The following is a 7,011-nucleotide window of genomic DNA, read 5'->3' on the forward strand; positions in this document are numbered from 1 at the left end:
GTAGTTAGTGGATCATCTTATAGTGTTCCAAAAGTCTTTATGAATCTCAACCGGATTATGCAAACAGCAAGTCATCTTTTTTCTCACTTTGAGAAAAAAACTCCCGGAAAAAAGCACTGTTCAGGTTCTGGTTCACTCTGTCAGCACTGATTTGATGCGACCCCCAGAGGACAAATTTGAAATAGTAGTTACTTTTATTGAAATATTGCAGTTAATGTCAGCTGGCTCTCTGGTGTAGTCAGAACCATCTGGAGCTGAACCCGCTCAAGACGGTAGAGATGACAGTGGACTTCAGGAGAAGCCCCCCCCCACTCCCCCCCCCCCTCACCATCCTGAACAGCACTGTGGACTCTTTCAGGTTCCTGGGATCCACTATTTCCTGGGACCTGAGGTGGACCTCCCACATAGACACAATCAGAAAAAAGGCCCAGCAGAGGATGTACTTCCTGCGTCAGCTCAGGAAGTTCAACCTGCCCCAGGAGCTGCTGATCATGTTCTACACCTCCATCATCCAGTCTGTTCTGTGCACCTCCATCACTGTCTGGTTTGGCTCTGCAACCAAACTAGACAAACACAGACTGCAACGGACTATAAGGACTGCAGAGAAAATCATCGGTGTCGACCTGCCCCCCATCCAGGACTTGTACCGGTCCCGGGCCAGGAAACGGGCAGGTAGCATCACCGCTGACCCCTCACACCCTGGACACAAATTCTTCAAACTCCTCCCCTCCGGCAGGCGCTACAGATCACTGTGCGCCAAAACAACCCGTCATAAGAACAGTTTCTTCCCCCAGGCTGTCACTCTGATGAACACTAAACCATAACAGTGTCATACCTGTCAGATAAATACTCTCTGTAAATATACATGTAGATACACAATGCAACAATTCTCAAAGCAGAATTCCATATTTCTATTTTTTGTACTATTTAACTTCTATTTTATAATGTAAAACTACCTCTGCAACTCACCACTGCACTTTATCATATTATTTTAGCCTGTACATATTAGTCAAGCCTATTTGTTGTTTCTTTGTATTTATAGCTAAGGTTATTGTTAATATATTTTCATTTTATTTTTTATTGTAGGTCTTATTCTTATTCCTATTCTGCCTTGTACAAAGAGAGCACAGTTTACTAAAGTCAAATTCCTTGTGTGTTCAAGCATACTTGGCGAATAAAGCTGATTCTGATTCTGATTCTGATTCTGATTCTGATTCTCTGTCATTTTTACACTTTGCAAAGTGTCACTTTTCGGGCCGGATTGGAACCTCTGTTGGGCCAGTTTTGGCCCACGGGCCGCATGTTTGACACCCCTGTGTTAGTGTGTTCATGTGTTCGTGTGTTTGTGTGTTCATGTGTTCATGTGTTCATGTGTTCATGTGTTCATGTGTTCATGTGTCAGTGTAACTCTGAACCTTTGTACAGTGAGAGGAGCGATGCTGCACCTCGGAGACGCTCAGGTGTGTGACGCTCGCTCACAGCTCGTCTCTGTGCAGCTTCTTTAAAGTTGTTGTCTGTGCGTGCTGCAGATTGTTGCAGAGAGGTGTTTTATTCACCCGATGATGATCATTGGAGGTTGAATATTTGCATTTGCATGTTTAATGTACTTCTAATTCTTGTCATTTGCATAATGGGCCTTTGCTATCCATCTGAAGTCACTTAGAGGCGAGGGAGCAAATGGCTGGCTGATCTCTGCCGCCTCGCTGCATAATTTTCTCATTCCCGCTGATGGCCTGCGTAGTATCTATTGTAATAGGCCGCCTGATTAGTGATTAAAATGTTTACCGCTACATGGGGAAAAAGATCCAGGCAATAGCCCGAGCACGCAGCTGGCTCCACACAGAAACAAACGGCTCGCCGCTGATGTCTTTTTAACCATGTACTTAGTGGGCGAAATGGGGGATGCTGGGAGATTTACTGATGCATGAAATCATACAAGCCAATATGATTATAGCCTTTTCTAATTACCATTCGTCACAGATGGGTGCGCTTACAAATGTACAACAATGTCAGGGTGTCAGAGTTGGTTCTTGGGTCAAAATCAAGGCAGGATTAGTCCATGATTCAGCCCGGACGGTGTTTCAACAGGTGGTTTCTGCCGTCACTCATTTACATGCTAATCTGTTCAACGCTTCAGAGGAAGTACAGAGACACAAGGAGCTGCACAGAACGTCAGAGTTTAATGCACAGGGAGGGGAGGAGCTTCAGATACAGTGTGCAGAGATGTTTGATGAGGAACACTCGATGATTTATGAAGCTTCAGATTGTGCACAGAGAGATTCAAAGCTCTTAACTTACCTTAGTTGCGCCCCATGTACAGAGGCTTTAGTCGTTCCCCACTCTGCTGTGCCCACTGTCCTCTAAATAACAGCTTATCTCTAAGCTTCACTCTTTGAAAAAGTCAAACAAATGCTGATGAGTTTCTCATAGACACTGTTATTTAATCATTGTTTTGAAACTTTTTGTTTTATTAATTCTTGGTGCCGCGTGTTTGTGACAGTATTGTTTTTGTTTCTATTATTTTGTTGGTTAATGTTACTCATCATTTATTTTCTCAGATACTTTGTTTGTTTTGCATTTTCATTTTTGATTTTTATAATTGGCTGATATAGCATTTTTGTTTTATGGATAATGTGTGATTTTAACCCTCCTGTTATTTTGCGGGTCAAATTGACCCATTTTAAAGTTCAAAAGTCTGAAAAAAAAATGTTAAAAGTATTTTTTGGCTATAATACTTCTTCTTCTGCTTGGCTTAATTTACATTAATAACATAAAATCAATAAATCAATCAATCAAGCTTTACTTATATAGCACCTTTCATACAAATCAAATGCAACCCAAAGTGCTTTACAGTGATTGAAAAACAAGAAAGAAGCAGAATAAAACAAAGGCAAGACATATTAGGTGACAATAATAATAATAATAAGAAAAATAGTAATAATACAAATTAAAAATAGGAACAACATAAAATAAAATAAAATAAAATAGAGACCAATGCTAAGGAGCCCCTAAAGTGACATGTGCAGAAATTTTTTTTTGGAAAGTATCTCGTGAGCACGAGATACTTTCTTGTGCGCACGTGAAAGTATCTCGTGCTCACGAGAAAGTATCTGGTGCTCACGAGAAAGTATCAGCCAATCATAGTGTAGATTCCAGGGTATGTGGTTGTGAAGCGATCCCTTTAGCCATGCCCGAGACCAGAGCGCACCGAGACCAGAACGCACCGAGACCAGAGCGCACCAAGACCAGAACGCACCGAGACCAGAGCGCACCGAGACCAAGACTAGTTGATATCATCCCGCATTTAGGCAGTTATTTAATGAGGACTATGTTTGATCCTTTGTTACAATGGGTAGCCTATCTGCAAACGTTTTATCCTCACCCTGTTACTGTATTATTGATCAGTCTGACGTTCGTTTACCTGCATATGAAAAGTGCTTTAATTCCTTTAACCCATGATGTTAACACCATGATGATGTTTTATGCTTGGTCCGGATTTGCTGAAGTCTGTTTTACACTGCTGGTATATCAAAGTTAATAGAACACTGATTAGGAAATTGCTCAATGTATTTGTAAAGCACTGGAGTACGCAGGTGTCTTCTTACTGTGGAGAATAAGCAAAGCTTGAGTCAGTCTCTACTCTTTAGACTTTGACATATTTATTGAGGCCGTACAGGAGGTTTCCTCATTAATATCCTGGCATAAAACATATTCTCCTGCTGTCCTCTTCATTAACATAACAGGGCACAAATACTGTGTGATGACGTCACATCTGCACGCATAGTGTAACCTTTGACAGAACAGTACAATACAAAGAGCAAGGGCACCATCTAGTGTCACATTTAACAGTATTATTACCACAGATAATATCTGATCAATAAAAATAAGTTAACTTTGATTTGCCAAAGAGAAGACTACCAAAGACTACCAAAGACTACCAAAGACTAGCTAAATCAGTTCTTCAGTATAATGTTCAAATTAAAGGAATTAAAGCACTTTTCATATGCAGGTAAACGAACGTCAGACTGATCAATAATACAGTAACGGGCTGAGGATAAAACGTTTGCAGAGACGTCAGTAGATAGGCTACCCATTGTAACAAAGGATCAAACATAGTCCTCATTAAATAACTGCCTAAATGCGGGATGGTATCGACTAGTCTTGGTCTCGGTACGCTCTGGTCTCTGTGCGCTCTGGTCTCTGTGCGCTCTGGTCTCTGTGCGCTCTGGTCTCGGTGCGCTCTGGTCTCTGCGCGCTCTGGTCTCGGTGCGCTCTGGTCTCGGGCATGGCTAAAGGGATCGCTTCACAACCACATACCCTGGAATCTACACTATGATTGGCTGCATAGGAGTGAGACATCTGATTGGTTACAGACATTGCCCTGCAGTCTCAAAAATTCCATTCACAAATGCAGTGAGGTTCACAAATTACAAACAGTTCGTAAATGCAGACTGAACAGTCCGTATATAAATGTAACAAGATGCAAGGCAGCCCAAGGTTGAAATAAAGCTCAACTAACTGCTGTACTGTCATTTTTAGATCCAAACTGGTTGATCTCCAGTGCTAACTTGGTATCTGGTGCGCACGAGAAAGTATCTGGTGCGCACGAGAAAGTATCTTGTGCGCACGTGAAAGTATCTGGTGCGCACGAGAAAGTATCTTGTGCGCACGTGAAAGTATCTGGTGCGCACGAGAAAGTATCTGGTGCGCATGAGAAAGTATCTGGTGCTCACGAGAAAGTATCTCGTGCGCACAAGATACTTTCCAAAAAAAAATGTCTGCACATGTCACTTTAGGGGCTCCGTAGGTGAGTGCTACATAATCTGGGAAAAAAGGAACCATAAGATCACCTTAATTTAGAAAAAAAAACTGTTTTTTCTTTCTTCGAGAGAGAAAAAATACAAAAACCTTTCAGACACAAAGCAGCAACTATTCAGTCAAAAGGACAACTGAGAGACACTTAAATGTACCTGCTATCAGTAACCCAATCTTTAACAGATTGGAAACATTAAGGCTCTCAACAGGCTAAATAGTGCAGAAAGTCAAATAAATAAAAGACAATATATCTCAAGTTTGTCTTTCTGAATATGCCATGTTTGAAACTCGTGAATCTTACAGAGAATGAGATTCCTTCTTTAGGGAGACGTTCGATGTGAGAGTACAGTCTGGTGGAGCTCTGGCAGCGCTGCGTCTGTGAATTATTTACGTCCTGGTGGCACGTAGCGGGGCTCCGAGTGAGAGAGCAGTCGGCGGAACCCGGTGTCTTCCACCTCTGAGAAAGGCTCATCTAGCCCGATTCAATTATTTTTGGGGTTATTAGCTCACAGCCTTCTGACTGTCACGCTCATACAGGCGAGTGTTGCCACCGTGGGCTGTGTTAGCTGCCGTCTGACTGATGCTGCTCCGGCTGTCTTCTTTTCATTCACTGCCGTGAGCCTCAAAAGCTCACCATACTCCACCAAGTGTTTGTTTTTAAATGTCTTATTAAATTGGTTGTGTTGAAGCTTTTTTAACGTGTTGAAGCTTTTTTGACGTGCTTCCCCTGCAAGGTATTTTTTCGTTGCATGTGTTGCAGGATGAAAACTTTACATCACTCTTAGACTGTCTAAAAGTTCCACACGGCAGACATGTTTGTTGTGGTTTGCCGCTGTGCGCCTGCGCAGTGTGAAGGAAAGGGGGAGGGGGCACACTACACACAGGTCCTCTTCAGGCTGCAGGCTGCAAAGTATGAGCTGCAGGTGATGGTTTTTTGTGATCGGCAATGAAAGGCATTGATCGGCAAACACCGATCACATACTTTTTCACAGAAATCGGCCGATAATGATCGGTGGCCGATCGATCGGAGCATCCCTACTACTAACCATAAAGTTTGTATGCAGTGTGTGTTGCTGGAGTCCGTACTGCGTCACAGCGTCTCATTGGACACTGACAAATTTGATATGAAGTAGACACTTTTTTTTAGTTATCAGACTAAAGTAGCGACCTTCTCAGGGCTGGAAGTTGTTTCTTTTCATCATCTGTAAAGAAATACACATCCCTCGTTGGACACTAGAGGCAGCATCAGAAGGTGTTCCGCTGACAGATTTCTGGTCTCCAGTCTCGGTCGTTGCCTCTGCTGTCCTGCACTTACATTTTCAGCCTCACCTCCTCCTCAGCATCCACCTGCAGGCTGCAGCTTACCTCATCAAATTAGACACTTCCTATCTCAGAGCGACGCAGAAAAACTAGTCCATGCATTTGTTACCTCCAGGTTAGATTACTGTAACTCCCTCTTATCAGGCTGCCCCAATAAGTCTCTAAAGACTCTTCAGCTAGTTCAAAACGCTGCAGCTCGAGTATTGACTAGAACTAGGAAGAGAGAGCACATTTCTCCAGTGTTAGCTTCTCTACACTGACTCCCAATAAAATCTAGAATAGAATTTAAAATCCTTCTTATAACCTACAAAGCCCTTAAAAATCAGGCGCCCTCGTATCTTAAAGAGCTCATAGTGCCCTATTACCCCTCTAGAACTCTACACTCCCAACATGCAGGCTTGCTAGTTGTACCTAAAATCTCTAAAAGTAGTATGGGAGGTAGAACCTTCAGTTATCAGGCCCCTCTCCTTTGGAATCATCTACCAGTCAGGGTCCGGGAGGCAGACACCCTCTCCACTTTTAAGAGTAGGCTTCAAACTTTCCTTTTTGATAAACCTTATAGTTAGAGCTGGATCAGGCTTGGACCAGCTTTTGTCATGCTGCTATAGGCTTAGACTGCCGGGGGAACTGGCACACTGACACACTGGGATCCTAGCTCACCTTCTTACCCCCAACCCCTTCATCACTTACTTTAACTCTGCCTGTCCCATTAAAGTTACTAACCATAGACCTTTCTGGAGTCCCTGAGCTCCATTGTCTCGTAGATTCCTCTGAGCTGCCGTAGACGTCCTCCTGCTGCGGATGATCTGGACTCCAGCTGATACGGACGTGCTGGACTCCAGTGGCAACAGCTTCTACGACTCGTCTCATCACTAT

Source organism: Notolabrus celidotus, chromosome 14, assembly GCF_009762535.1.
Source record: "Notolabrus celidotus isolate fNotCel1 chromosome 14, fNotCel1.pri, whole genome shotgun sequence".
Taxonomy (NCBI): domain Eukaryota; kingdom Metazoa; phylum Chordata; class Actinopteri; order Labriformes; family Labridae; genus Notolabrus; species Notolabrus celidotus.